Genomic DNA, 13,108 nt, shown 5'->3' with positions numbered 1-13,108 from the left:
CTCCATCTGCAGTGGTGTAGGGACAGAGCACTGAATCTTTCTGACTGCTCCTGATCTGCGGGGACAGCCACCACCGCCCCTGCTAGAAAAGACTCGCCCTTGAGGCCACTCAGGCGAGAAGCCAGGATTGGTTTTCTGCTTTTTGCTGCTTCTGGATTTTGACAGCCTCAAGCTGAAATAATCAAAAACGTCCAAAGGGATTAGTGAGTAGAAAGGGTGACATGGGCTGAGTGAGAGAGAGATTCCATGTCTGTCGGGAAGCAGAAACCAAAATCCAGTTTTCTAGAACTGCTCCACCGGTGCCCATTGCCTCTGCTATTCAAGGTACAGTGCTGAGAAAAAGCTTCTGAACACCAAAGTGTAAGGATGAGAACATCAAGTTCTTACCAGTGACGGATTTATGATTTTGGTGCCCCCTAGGCACTGTTGGCACTGTCACCCCCCACTTTCCAGGTTGGACTTCAGAGAGCAGAAGGTCTTTCCTGTGGCAGCTCAGGGGTAGATCCTGTGGCAAACATTACAAAATTGTGAAGCAAATTAGCAGACATTTCCATCTTTCACACTGCATTATAAAACCAAAGTAGTTTTACAGCCTAATTAGTATTTATTTAATTTTTATTGGGGGAAGAAAAGTGATCTCAAGAATCAGTACAAGGAGGAGACCTCAGGCATGGGGAAAGGAAGGGAGGAGCAGGAATGGGGTGTAGAGAGTGAGAAGGAAAGAGGACTCGGGATGGGGAAGAGAAGGGAGGTTCTTGGATTCAGCAAGGGGAAGGAGGATTAGGAAGGGTTGAGGAGTGGCTTCCAGGACCCGGGATATAGAATTCAAGATCAAAGGAGGGAGGATTTGAATTGCAGTGGATGGACAGAAGGGAGGGGGGTCCCTATCATGCTCCTGCTCCTCCTTGTAGGCCCTCTCTACATCCCACTCAATATCCCTCCTCTTCCCCACACATGAACACTGCCCTCTACCCTTCCTTCCTCTCTCTCACACACAGGCATACACCCCCAGCCCATCCCCTCCTAATCTCCACAATGAAGCCCCCTTTGCTCTGCTGCTGCAGGCTCTCCTGTTCCCTGCATGCTGCCTGGAGGAGAGGCCTCTTCTCTGCTGAGAGAGATTCAGCGAATCTGCAGCTGCCCCAGGCACAGTCCTAGAGTGCCTTCTGACAAACAAGTCCATGTTTCCTCAGTCACAATAATCTACCAGTAGGAACAAAAAGACTAATTCAGAACGACTGTGAATGGAAAAGTTAAGTGATCCCTTAGTTCAGCTGCTTAAATAGCAGGGTGACAAGTAAGCCGCCCTGCAGAGTAAATGCACAGGATTGAGTTTAGGCATCCTGCCCTATATAAAAGTCAGCAGATTCTGAGTTTGGTCTTCACCGGAAAATTATGTCACGATAAAAAAATTTGAGAAGACCTGCAAAAAATAGTAGTTGGTTCTCATCTGTCTAGACAGGGTTAAAGATCATTTCTAAACATTTGGGGCTCAACCATTGTCAGATAGTCTACAAATGGAAAAATGTGAAGACTCTATACCCAAGAGTGGTTGCCCACACAAGATCACCCTAAGAGCAAACCGGAAAACCATCCATGAAGTTGAAAAGAATCCCTTATTAGCATCTAAAGATTTGCAGGCCTCTCTCGCTACAACTGATGTAAGGATGAATGCATCTACCATGAGGAAAATCTGTCAGAATGTCAGGCCATCTGTCTGTGAGCTGAAGCCGAGCCAAATGTGGGGCAGCTAGCAAGACGACAACCCTCAAGTAAATCCACTACAGAACGACTACTTTAATACACATTTAATGTGATTTACAGAAAACTTATTATAAACCAAATATTATAACAATGGAAATAACAAGGGAAATACTCAAAAGTCATTTGGACAAATAATTTAAATAGCTAATTTGGCAATTTCAGCCACTTATCTGGATAAATTATGGCCGGATAAGTAGTGGATGACTGCGCCTGAACAAAGGCTTGTAAACCTTGAAAACACTCCACCCAAGAAAAAGCAGCCAGACCAAACCAAGCCCTGAAGATACTGGAGCGGGCCCAACTGAACTGCTATCTCCTGCACAGAAGCCAGTCAAGGGAGTACCAAGATCTGGTGCACTTCCAGCCAAAACCGTAACCAGACCATGATCAGAACGAGAGGATCCAGGCTTAGCAAAATCCAAGCAGCGCTGACACACAGTGGAAGCCAGGTCAGGCTGAGAAGCCCTAATATGACAGGCAACACAAGAAGAATGGCGCTTAGGCTTGTTTACTGGTGCAATGAGTGGCAGCAACTGTGCGTTCAAATGGCTTGTGCTTAACAAAAGTTGCGTGCACAAATTATAGGCTCCCCAGCAATAAGCATGGCAAGGCGCATGCACTACTAATACACTCCGCTGGAGCGCATCACTGTGCACAAAAATGTTATGCATGCAAAGGTTGCGCCTGCGCACACATACGTCCCAAAGAGGGCGGTAAAGCATGCACAAGTGCACATGAAGACACCACCATGGCCTACCATGCGGTGCGCCAAGAAAAGCCTACTGCATAGTCTAGCCCACCTGGGCTGCTCAACCCACCAGGCTGCCCAGATCCCCAACCCCAATGAGAGTGGGAACGTTGGGATGGTGCACCAAGCAAGGAGATCAAAGAAAGGCCTAAAACCCCCATACTATCTCTGAGGGTAAAAGCTCTATTTATTTATTATTTTTAAGCATGCCGGAGCTCAGCGCTTACTGGCTGAGAACAGATATGTTCTTCAGCTGCGGGGAAAGAGAGCATCTGCGGTCACCACTGTGCTCGGCCTTCTGCACTCGCTGCCTTTCAGCTGTACAAGCAGCTAAGTCCATGCTGGGAACCAGCTATTGGACCAAGGCACACCTCTAAGGGATCTCAGAAATCACGTCAGGAATTCTCAACTAGGGGAGGGACCTTTAGGTATTACCGCAGTTTCCTGCGGTAATACCTAATACAGGGCTTTCATTTCATAATTTTAAAATTCTCCTTTCAAAATTCACAGCAATTCCCATAGGGAGATGCATCTCCACCATCTGCTGGAGATAGAGAATACTGGCAGGCTGGGGTTACTGCGGGAGTATATATACTTTGACTTCAGCTTGCTCTGTCTCCATCTGCTGGCAGGGGAGCATAACCCACTGGTCCTGACTATCTACAAGCTAGGAAAAGGAGCAACGATAGACTCCATTTGGGAGAGAGAATTCCTGTTCGAGCAGAGTCAAATGCCTGCGACTTCTGGCGTTACACCTAAAAAACAAAACCAGAACAGTACTTATGCTGTTAAAACTGCTGGGCCATATGGCAGCAGCTATCCATGTGGTACCCCTGACCCAGTTGCATATGAAGAGACTGCAGTGGGGGTCTAAAGGCAATGGACTCAAGGTTCTCAACATCTCTCTGCAAATATTTTAGTCACAGCTTCAATGAAGAGACATAGCGTGGTATCTGAAATCAAAAACCCTAACAGAGGGAGCACCTCTGCGACCTCCCCTTCACCAGCTAATTCTCACCAAGGATGACTCCACCACTGGCTGGGGGGCACACCTCCTTCACTATCAAACCCAGGGGTTGTGGTCAACCATGGAAGCCTCTTACCTTTAACAGCTCAGAGTATTCAAAACATATCCTGACGGGAAAGACAACCATGGTCCACACAGACCACCAAGTGGCCATGTTTTACATAAACAAGCAAAGCAAATCCGGTTTGTTGAGCCTATGCATGGAAGTGATTCTGACACGGGAATTGGCAACAGAATGAGCCATCTCGTTACAGGCTACCTTACAAGCAAACTCAGCAGAGTTTTTCCCATACATGAGTGGGCCCCAGACCAATCCATAGCAAATAGTATTTCATCAACTGGGGTGAATCTTGCATAGTCCTTTTTGTGACTCAATGCAACACAAAACTGGAAAGATTTTGCTCTCTGCTTCCCAGCCCGAACAGAGAATCACAAGATGCGTTTCTCCTCTCATGGTCGACCGGTCTACTCTACGCATTCCCACCAATCTCACTCTTAAACACGAACAGTGCAGAAGTGCATACAGGACTAAGTGGAAATGATCCTAATAGCTCCGGCGTGGCAGAGGCAACTGTGGTACGCATATCTTGTACAGTTGTCAGTGCAACTGCCCAGGTCACTGGGATGCCAACCAACCTTCTTGACACAAGAAAGAATCCTGCTACACCCCTCACTCTCATCACTCCACCTCACAGCTCAGAGATTGAGTGTCAAGTCTTACAACCATTGCATCTTCTGAGCATGATTCAAGAAATTCTCCTATCTTTTGGGGAAAGCGTAGACTCTCCGCAATTACTCCTTTAAGTGGTCCCGTTATGTCCATTGGTGTCATACACAATCTGTCAAACCATTCAATTGCTCTCCAAAACTCCTACTCAACTACCTTTATCATCTGTCCCAGGCAGGTCTACAGACTTCCTTCAGTGAGAGTACATTAAGTGCAATTTCTGCTTATCACCATCAAGTAAATGGACATTCCATTTCGTCACACCCGTTAGTGTCTTGCTTCATGAAGGGCCTCCTAAAATTCGTCCACCAGTACAAAAACCTCCAATTCCATGGGCTCTCATGATCAGCCCCTTCGAACCCCTAGTGACAGCAGGACAGAAGTTCCTTACATGGAAAGTATTATTCCTGGTAGCAATCACATCAGCACGACAAATTATTGGGCTGCAAGCCTCGGTCCATTTCTCACCATATCTTCAATTAATGATAATAACACCTTATGACACACCCAAACTTTATGCCAAAGGTGGTGTCTGCCTTTCATTTGAATGAATCCATTTCCCTCCTGATGTACTTCCCAAAACCACATAAAAATGAGGGAAAAGACTCTTACATACGTTGGATTGTAAATGGGCCCTTGCATACTACAAGGAAAGAACACAGGGTCAGAGGAAATCAACAATTATTCATTTCCTTTAACCACAACAAAATGGGCGTTGCAGTTTCCAAAAGGACCTTAGCAAATTGGTTGATGAAACGTTATCTATCACTGCCATATCATAGCTTCTGCACCTCTACCTGGGAAAGTGAAAGCACACCAGATAAGAGTGACGGCAACCTCTCTGGCACATCTAAAGGATGTACCTATAACAGACATCTGTAGGGCTGCAAAATGGTCCTTTCATTACATCTCCTTAATGTCTAGACAAGCTCTCTGAGCTGGACAATTCTGTGAGAAGAGCAGTGTTAGCGACAATAAGAAATAAACTAGAGCCTGCCACTTAAGTGATCAGGTTGCATAATAGTACAAGAGCACCGATTAGTCTGCTCGAGTCTTCTTCTTGAAAAGCAGCAACCCTCAGCTTGGGACTCCCCAATCAGCATGGCTAATTCACTCACTTATCGACGGAAAAAAAAAGCAGTGTTTTCCATAGATAAGAGTGAATTAGCCATGTGAATCCGCCCACCTCCCTGGCAGTCTCTAGAGATTTTTTGGAGATGTAATCTGTGATTTTTTATACCAACTGAACACTAACCTGGGCAGACCACAAAGTTCTGCTATAGAAGGTTCTGAGCCACACCACCAGAGGACATCGCACTCAATCAGCATGGCTAATTCACTCTATCTACGAAAAAAAACGTTTACGGTAAGCAAACTTGCTTGAACTAGTTTTACTTAATGTCCTCTCCCTTCAGTGATTATGTCAAATTTGTTCACATTATGATCACTATTGCTTAGTAGCCCCACCACAATAACCCCTCCTACCAGGGCGGCTTGCATGCCACTGAGACTTAAATCTAAAGTAGCTCAGTTCTAGGACCAGGTGCTCCATGAAGTAGTCATTTATGGCATCTAGAACAGAGGCTCCCAAACATCCTGGTGGACTCCAACAAATATGCATGCACTGCCTCCATAGCATGTATATTTTATCTCATGCATATTTGTTATGGATAACCTGAAAACCTGACTGGTTGGGGGTCCCCAGGACAGGTTTAGAAACCTGATCTAGAAACTTAACCTTTCAAGCACGTTCTGATGAGACACTGACCTGATTAATTGAAATCTCCCATTATTGTGCTGCCAAAAATTATTTACTATTATTAAATTTCAGCTAGTACTGTAGTCAATCATGACTTATGAAAACATTTCCAAATATCTGTTACATCAATAAGCTTATTTGAAATTTTTAGTTATACACAAAAATCCCCTTCAATAAAAGAAAATATTCACAGAATTGAGCTAAATATACTAATAGTGACTGCAAAGACTGAGAATAGATATATCAAATCCTTCAAAACTGCTTGGAAGAGAATGGAGAAATGACTTACCTGATAATTTCGTTTTCCTTAGTGTAGACAGATGGACTCAGGACCAATGGGTATAGTGTGCGCCTGATAGCAGTTGGAGACGGATCAGATTTCAATCTGACGTCAGCCCTAGTACATATATCCCTGCAGGAAGTGCAGCTCTTCAGTATTCTCCTCGAAAAGCATTGTGGATATATGTGTGACTAATTTGATTAACTTGAATAACTTTATAACTTGGTTAAACTTTAAAACTTGATTAACTAGATTAACTTGATCTGGTTGACTTGGCTATAGCTGGAGACCGCCAGTATACTCAACCGGAAAGCGTCGACACCTGGTAAGGTGGGTGTCCTAGGTGAATGAAAACATGGCTTACCCTTGAATCATTCGAAATACCATGCGTTACGGCAGCCAAGGGTGGGATGCTGAGTCCATCTGTCTACACCAAGGAAAACGAAATTATCAGGTAAGCAATTTCTCCATTTCCTAGCGTGTAGCAGATGGACTCAGGACCAATGGGATGTATAAAAGCTACTCCCGATCCGGGTGGGAGGCTGCCCGTGACCCACTTAGTACTGCCCTTGCAAATGCTGTGTCCTCCCGAGCCTGGACATCCAGGTGGTAGAATTTGGAGAAAGTGTGGATGGAAGACCATGTCGCCGCCCTACAAATCTCTGCAGGTGACAGCATTCTGGTTTCTGCCCAGGACACTGCCTGGGCTCTAGTAAAATGGGCCTTGACCTGTAAAGGCGGTGGCTTGCCTGCTTCTACGTAGGCCGCCTTGATGACTTCCGTGATCCAGCGGGCTATGGTTGCCTGCGAGGCCGCTTCCCCTTGTCTCTTCCCGCTGTGAAGGACGAATAGGTGGTCTGTTTTTTCGTATGGGTTCCAACATTTCCAGGTAGCTGGATAGGAGTCTGCCGATGTTGAGGTGGCATAGGCTACGAGCCTCTTCTGAATTCTTCAACTCATCCAGCGATGGTAGCGAGATGGTTTGGTTGAGATGGAAGTGTGACACCACTTTGGGAAGGAACGAAGGGACCGTGCATAGCTGGATGGTTCCCGGGGTGAGCCTAAGGAACAGCTCACGGCAGGACAGTGCTTGTAGTTCCGAAATGCGGCGGGCTGAGCAAACTGCCAGCAGGAATGCTGTCTTTAAAGTTAACAGGCGGAGGGACAGACCTCGGAGGGGCCTAAAGGAGGCTCCTGCTAGAAAATCTAGGCCCAGGTTGAGATTCCAAAGAGGTACCGGCCACTTTAGTGGTGGGCGGATGTGTTTGACTCTTTTCAGGAAGCGTGAAACGTCCGGGTGAGAGGCTATGCTGTCGCCCTCGCTCTTGGAGCCATAGCATGACAATGCAGCTACCTGTACCTTGATGGAGTTGAGGGACAGACCCTTCCTGTAGCCCGTTCTGCAGGAATTCCAGGATCACGGGAACTTTAATTGAGCATGGTATGATGTCATGGTCTTCGCACCAGGCTTCAAATACTCACCAAATCCTTATGTACGTTAAGGATGTGGAGAACTTGCGTGCTCGGAGTAGGGTGTCGATTATAGCCCCCGAGTATCCGCTCTCAGGCGAGCCTTCTCAATGGCCAGGCCATAAGAGAAAATTGAGCTGGATCCTCATGGAGTATCAGGCCTTGTTGAAGCAGGTCTCTGTGTGGAAATAGTGCCAGGGGGGTCCCTGCTAGTAGAGAGTTCCTTTGAAAGGCATCCTTGCAAGTCTCGTTTTGGAGGATGCGTTGGCTGACCAGTTTCGGAACAAGATTTGTCTTCTGGCCGCCACGGTGGATGAGACTCCTCTAGCTGCTGTGTGTACCAGATCCAAAGCGGCATCTGCGAGGAATGATACAGCTGGTTCCAGGGCTTCCCCAGGAGTGTTGTTCCTGGTCTGTGCTAAGCAGGCGCGTGTCACCACGGCACAGCAGGCCACGATCTGTAAAGACATAGTGGAGACGTCAATTGACTGTTTTGAGGATAGATTCCAGACATCTGTCTTGAGCATGCTTGAGTGCTGCTCCTCCCTCTACCGGGATAGTAGTGCGCTTAGAGACCGCACAGACCATGGCATCCACTTTCGGACATGCCAGGAGATCTTTGGCGGCTGGATCCAGAGGGTACATAGCTGCCAGAGCCCGGCCCCCTTTGAACATGGTTTCTGGGACATCCCATTCCAGGTCAATTAGTTGCTGGACGGCTTGTAATAGTGGGAAATGGCGGGAGGTCTGACGAAGTCCCTCCAAAAGTGAGTTAGTCTTAGGTTCCCCCGAGGCATTTGTGCCCAGGATGGCAAGCTCTTTTAAGCTGTGTGTGACGAGGTCTGGAAGCTCGTTCTTGGTGAAGAAGCATCTCATGGGAGAATGTTTAGCAGTGAATGATGACAGACTTAATTGGCATCTCAGAGACATGGTGGAAAGAGGATAAACAATGGGACAGTGCTATACCAGGGTACAAATTATATCGCAATGACAGAGAGGAGCACTCGGGAGGAGGTGTGGCGCTTTATGTCTGGGATGGCATACAGTCCAACAGGATAAACATCCTGCATGAGACTAAATACAAAATTGAATCTTTATGGGTAGAAATCCCTTGTGTGTCGGGGAAGACTATAGTGATAGGGGTTTACTACCGTCCACCTGGTCAAGATGGTGAGACGGACAGTGAAATGCTAAGAGAAATTAGGGAAGCTAACCAAATTGGTAGTGCAGTAATAATGGGAGACTTCAATTACCCCAATATTGACTGGGTAAATGTATCATCGGGTCATGCTAGAGAGATAACGTTCCTGGATGGAATAAATGATAGCTTTATGGAGCAATTGGTTCAGGAACAGACGAGAGAGGGAGCAATTTTAGATCTAATTCTCAGTGGAGCACAGGACTTGGTGAGAGAGGTAACGGTGGTGGGGCCACTTGGCAATAGTGATCATAATATGATCAAATTTGATTTAATGACTGGAAGAGGAACAGTGTGCAAATCCAAGGCTCTCGTGCTAAACTTTCAAAAGGGAAACTTTGATAAAATGAGAAAAATTGTTAGAAAAAAACTGAAAGGAGCAGCTACAAAAGTAAAAAAATGTCCAAGAGGCGTGGCCATTGTTAAAAAATACCATTCTAGAAGCACAGTCCAGATGTATTCCACACATTAAGAAAGGTGGAAAGAAGGCAAAACAATTACCAGCATGGTTAAAAGGGGAGGTGAAAGAAGCTATTTTAGCCAAAAGATCTTCATTCAAAAATTGGAAGAAGGATCCAACAGAAGAAAACAGGATAAAGCATAAACGTTGGCAAATTAAATGTAAGACATTGATAAGACAGGCTAAGAGAGAATTTGAAAAGAAGTTGGCTGTAGAGGCAAAAACTCACAGTAAAAACTTTTTTTAAATATATCCGAAGCAGAAAGCCTGTGAGGGAGTCAGTTGGACCGTTAGATGATCGAGGGGTTAAAGGGGCACTTAGAGAAGATAAGGCCATCGCGGAAAGATTAAATGATTTCTTTGCTTCGGTGTTTACTGAAGAGGATGTTGGGGAGGTACCCGTAATGGAGAAGGTTTTCATGGGTAATGATTCAGATGGACTGAATCAAATCACGGTGAACCTAGAAGATGTGGTAGGCCTGATTGACAAACTGAAGAGTAGTAAATCACCTGGACCGAATGGTATACACCCCAGAGTTCTGAAGGAACTAAAAAATGAAATTTCAGACCTATTAGTAAAAATTTGTAACTTATCATTAAAATCATCCATTGTACCTGAAGACTGGAGGATAGCAAATGTAACCCCAATATTTAAAAAGGGCTCCAGGGGCGATCCGGGAAACTACACACCGGTTAGCCTGACTTCAGTGCCAGGAAAAATAGTGGAAAGTGTTCTAAACATCAAAATCACAGAACATATAGAAAGACATGGTTTAATGGAACAAAGTCAGCATGGCTATACCCAGGGCAAGTCTTGCCTCACAAATCTGCTTCACTTTTTTGAAGGAGTTAATAAATATGTGGATAAAGGTGAACCGGTAGATATAGCATACTTGGATTTTTAGAAGGCGTTTGACAAAGTTCCTCATGAGAGGCTTCTAGGAAAAGTAAAAAGTCATGGGATAGGTGGCGATGTCCTTTCGTGGATTGCAAACTGGCTAAAAGACAGGAAACAGAGAGTAGTATTAAATGGACAATTTTCTCAGTGGAAGGGAGTGGACAGGAGTGCCTCAGGGATCTGTATTGGGACCCTTACTTTTCAATATATTTATAAATGATCTGGAAAGAAATACGACGAGTGAGGTAATCAAATTTGCAGATGACACAAAATTGTTCACAGTAGTTAAATCACAAGCAGATTGTGATAAATTGCAGGAAGACCTTGTGAGACTGGAAAATTGGGCATCCAAATGGCAGATGAAATTTAATGTGGATAAGTGTAGGATGATGCATATAGGGAAAAATAACCCATGCTATAATTACAATGTTGGGTTCCATATTAGGTGCTACAACCCAAGAAAGAGATCTAGGTGTCATAGTGGATAACACATTGAAATAGTCGGTTCAGTGTGCTGCGGCAGTCAAAAAAGCAAACAGAATGTTGGGAATTATTAGAAAGGGAATGGTGAATAAAACAGAAAATGTCATAATGCCTCTGTATCACCCCATGGTGAGACCAGCACCTTGAATACTGTGTACAATTCTGGTCGCCGCATCTCAAAAAAGATATAATTGTGATGGAGAAGGTACAGAGAATGGCTAACCAAAATAAGGGGAATGGAACAACTCCCCTATGAGGAAAGACTAAAGAGGTTAGGACTTTTCAGCTTGGAGAAGAGACGACTGATGGGGGATACGGTAGAGGTGTTTAAAATCATGAGAGGTCTAGAACGGGTAGATGTGAATCTGTTATTTACTCTTTCGGATAGTAGAAAGACTAGGGGGCACTCCATGAAGTTAGCATGGGGCACATTTAAAACTAATCGGAGAAAGTTCTTTTTTACCCAACGCACAATTAAACTCCGGAATTTGTTGCCAGAGGATGTGGTTAGTGCAGTTAGTATAGCTGTGTTTAAAAAAGGATTGGATAAGTTCTTGGAGGAGAAGTCCATTACATGCTATTAAGTTCACTTAGAGAATAGCCACTGCCATTAGCAATGGTAACATGGAATAGACTTAGTTTTCGGGTACTTGCCAGGTTCCTTTGGCCTGGATTGGCCACTGTTGGAAGCAGGAAGCTGGGCTTGATGGACCCTTGGTCTGACCCAGTATGGCATTTTCTTATGTTCTTATGGTTCGGTGGTGTTCTGTCCCTGGGAGTTCCGCTTCTTCCAGGGGTTCTGACTCCTCATCTGAGATGTTTGTGTCCCTGAAGGTGGGGCTTCTGGGTGGTGGGATCTCTTCCCTAGGCATAGTGGGTCCTGGCATGTTGAGGTCCTCTGGTGGGGCCTGTGACTGCATTGGAGGCCTCGGTTGTATGCAGACAAAGGTATGCAGACCTTTGAAGAATTCTACCCAGGAGATAGAAGCTGGGTCTAGACTAGGGGGCTCCATGTTCCTGGGAAGCCACGTTTGGGGGGTCCCACTGTGTGATCTAGGTCCAGCATACCGCTTGAGAGGCTGGGGTCTGGTACCGGCTGGGGAGGGCCATGAGTTGAGTCCCCTAGGGCCTCTTCGCACTGTATACACAGGGCTGTGGCCTCCTCATGCTATGCAGCTCTATTGTGGCATGCTGGGCAAAGGCCCTGAGCTTTGAGCTTATTTTCAGGTGGTGCCATGGCTTGTGCGCATACAATACAGTTGTGTGCTCCGGTGTGCGGTTACGTGCATAGGTTGGTGCACGCGTGCAGAGATGTGCGCGCGGGTCGAAATTATGCGCCCGGCACAGTGAGCACGTGGCTATGCGCTTTGCTTGTGCGCGTGCACTGCTTGCCTCTGTGCGCACGGATCGAGACAGCGGACAGGGCGACAAATAGGGCCAAAATGGTGACGGCAACCACGTGGACAATATGGCGACCACCTCGGAGGGTTTCCGCGTGGGAGGACCCTCTGATCTGACCGGGGTCTAGCCCTGCTAGGGCAGATCAACCTGGTGGCACTGGTCCCAGCTGGCAACCTGTGCGTCTCCTCGAGCTTCGGAGACCGGAGACTTTTAAATAGATTTCTACCTTACCTTGTCCCGGTGCTTCCCGGTTTCGTTCCAGGCGGTCTCCGGCTGCGGGGGGAGCAGGAAAATACCTTCACCGCCACACTCGAGGTTGCACCCGCTGCCTCTCAGTCTCACCCGATGTCGGGGGCTAGGTCCCCGCCGAGGGTCGGCCACAGGACCGAGGCTTACCTCCGAGGGATCGCAGAAATCACCTCGGGAATCTCGACTAGGAGAGGGACCCAACTGGTGTCGCCGCAGGAGAGTGGGGCTCGTCTGTAGAGGTAAGATTTCTCTTAATTTGGATTTCTTTGGTAAAAACACCAGAGCCCCTAACTGCTTTGGAGATGGAAAATACTGAAGAGCTGTACTTCCTGCAGGGATATATGTACTAGGGCTGACGTCAGATTGAAATCTGATCCGTCTCCGACTGCTATCAGGAGTACACTATACCCATTGGTCCTGAGTCCATCTGCTACACGCTAGGAAATTTTATTTTATTGGTTACTGAGAAATTCCACGGCAGACAGTGTTGCCCTTTTAAATTGGCTATTTCGTTTGCTTCAGCAGGCCATTTCATTGGGCACCTTTAGATCACTTGATTGCCTTCTTCTGCCCATAGTTCCTGTGCTTGTGTGTTCAGAGTGAACCCAGGGCTCTGGGCATAAAATTGCTGTATTTTCCTTCTG

At 46.3% G+C, this 13,108-nt stretch overlaps 1 protein-coding gene across 1 annotated transcript in view; it reads right to left on the bottom strand.

Moving 5' to 3' along the window:
* Positions 1 to 387: 387 nt before the first annotated feature.
* Positions 388 to 13,108, bottom strand: part of STK35 (serine/threonine kinase 35) — a 64,333-nt gene continuing 51,612 nt past the window's right edge. Inside the window, exon 3 of the mRNA XM_029612890.1 lies at positions 388 to 505. The gene's annotated coding sequence lies outside the window, so the exon portion shown is untranslated. The remainder of the gene's footprint in view (positions 506 to 13,108) is intronic.

The sequence above is a fragment of the Rhinatrema bivittatum genome, chromosome 8 (genome assembly GCF_901001135.1).
Source record: "Rhinatrema bivittatum chromosome 8, aRhiBiv1.1, whole genome shotgun sequence".
Lineage (NCBI taxonomy): Eukaryota > Metazoa > Chordata > Amphibia > Gymnophiona > Rhinatrematidae > Rhinatrema > Rhinatrema bivittatum.
The sequence above is the reverse complement of the archived record's forward strand: the minus strand, read 5'-3'. Positions and strand labels throughout refer to the sequence as shown.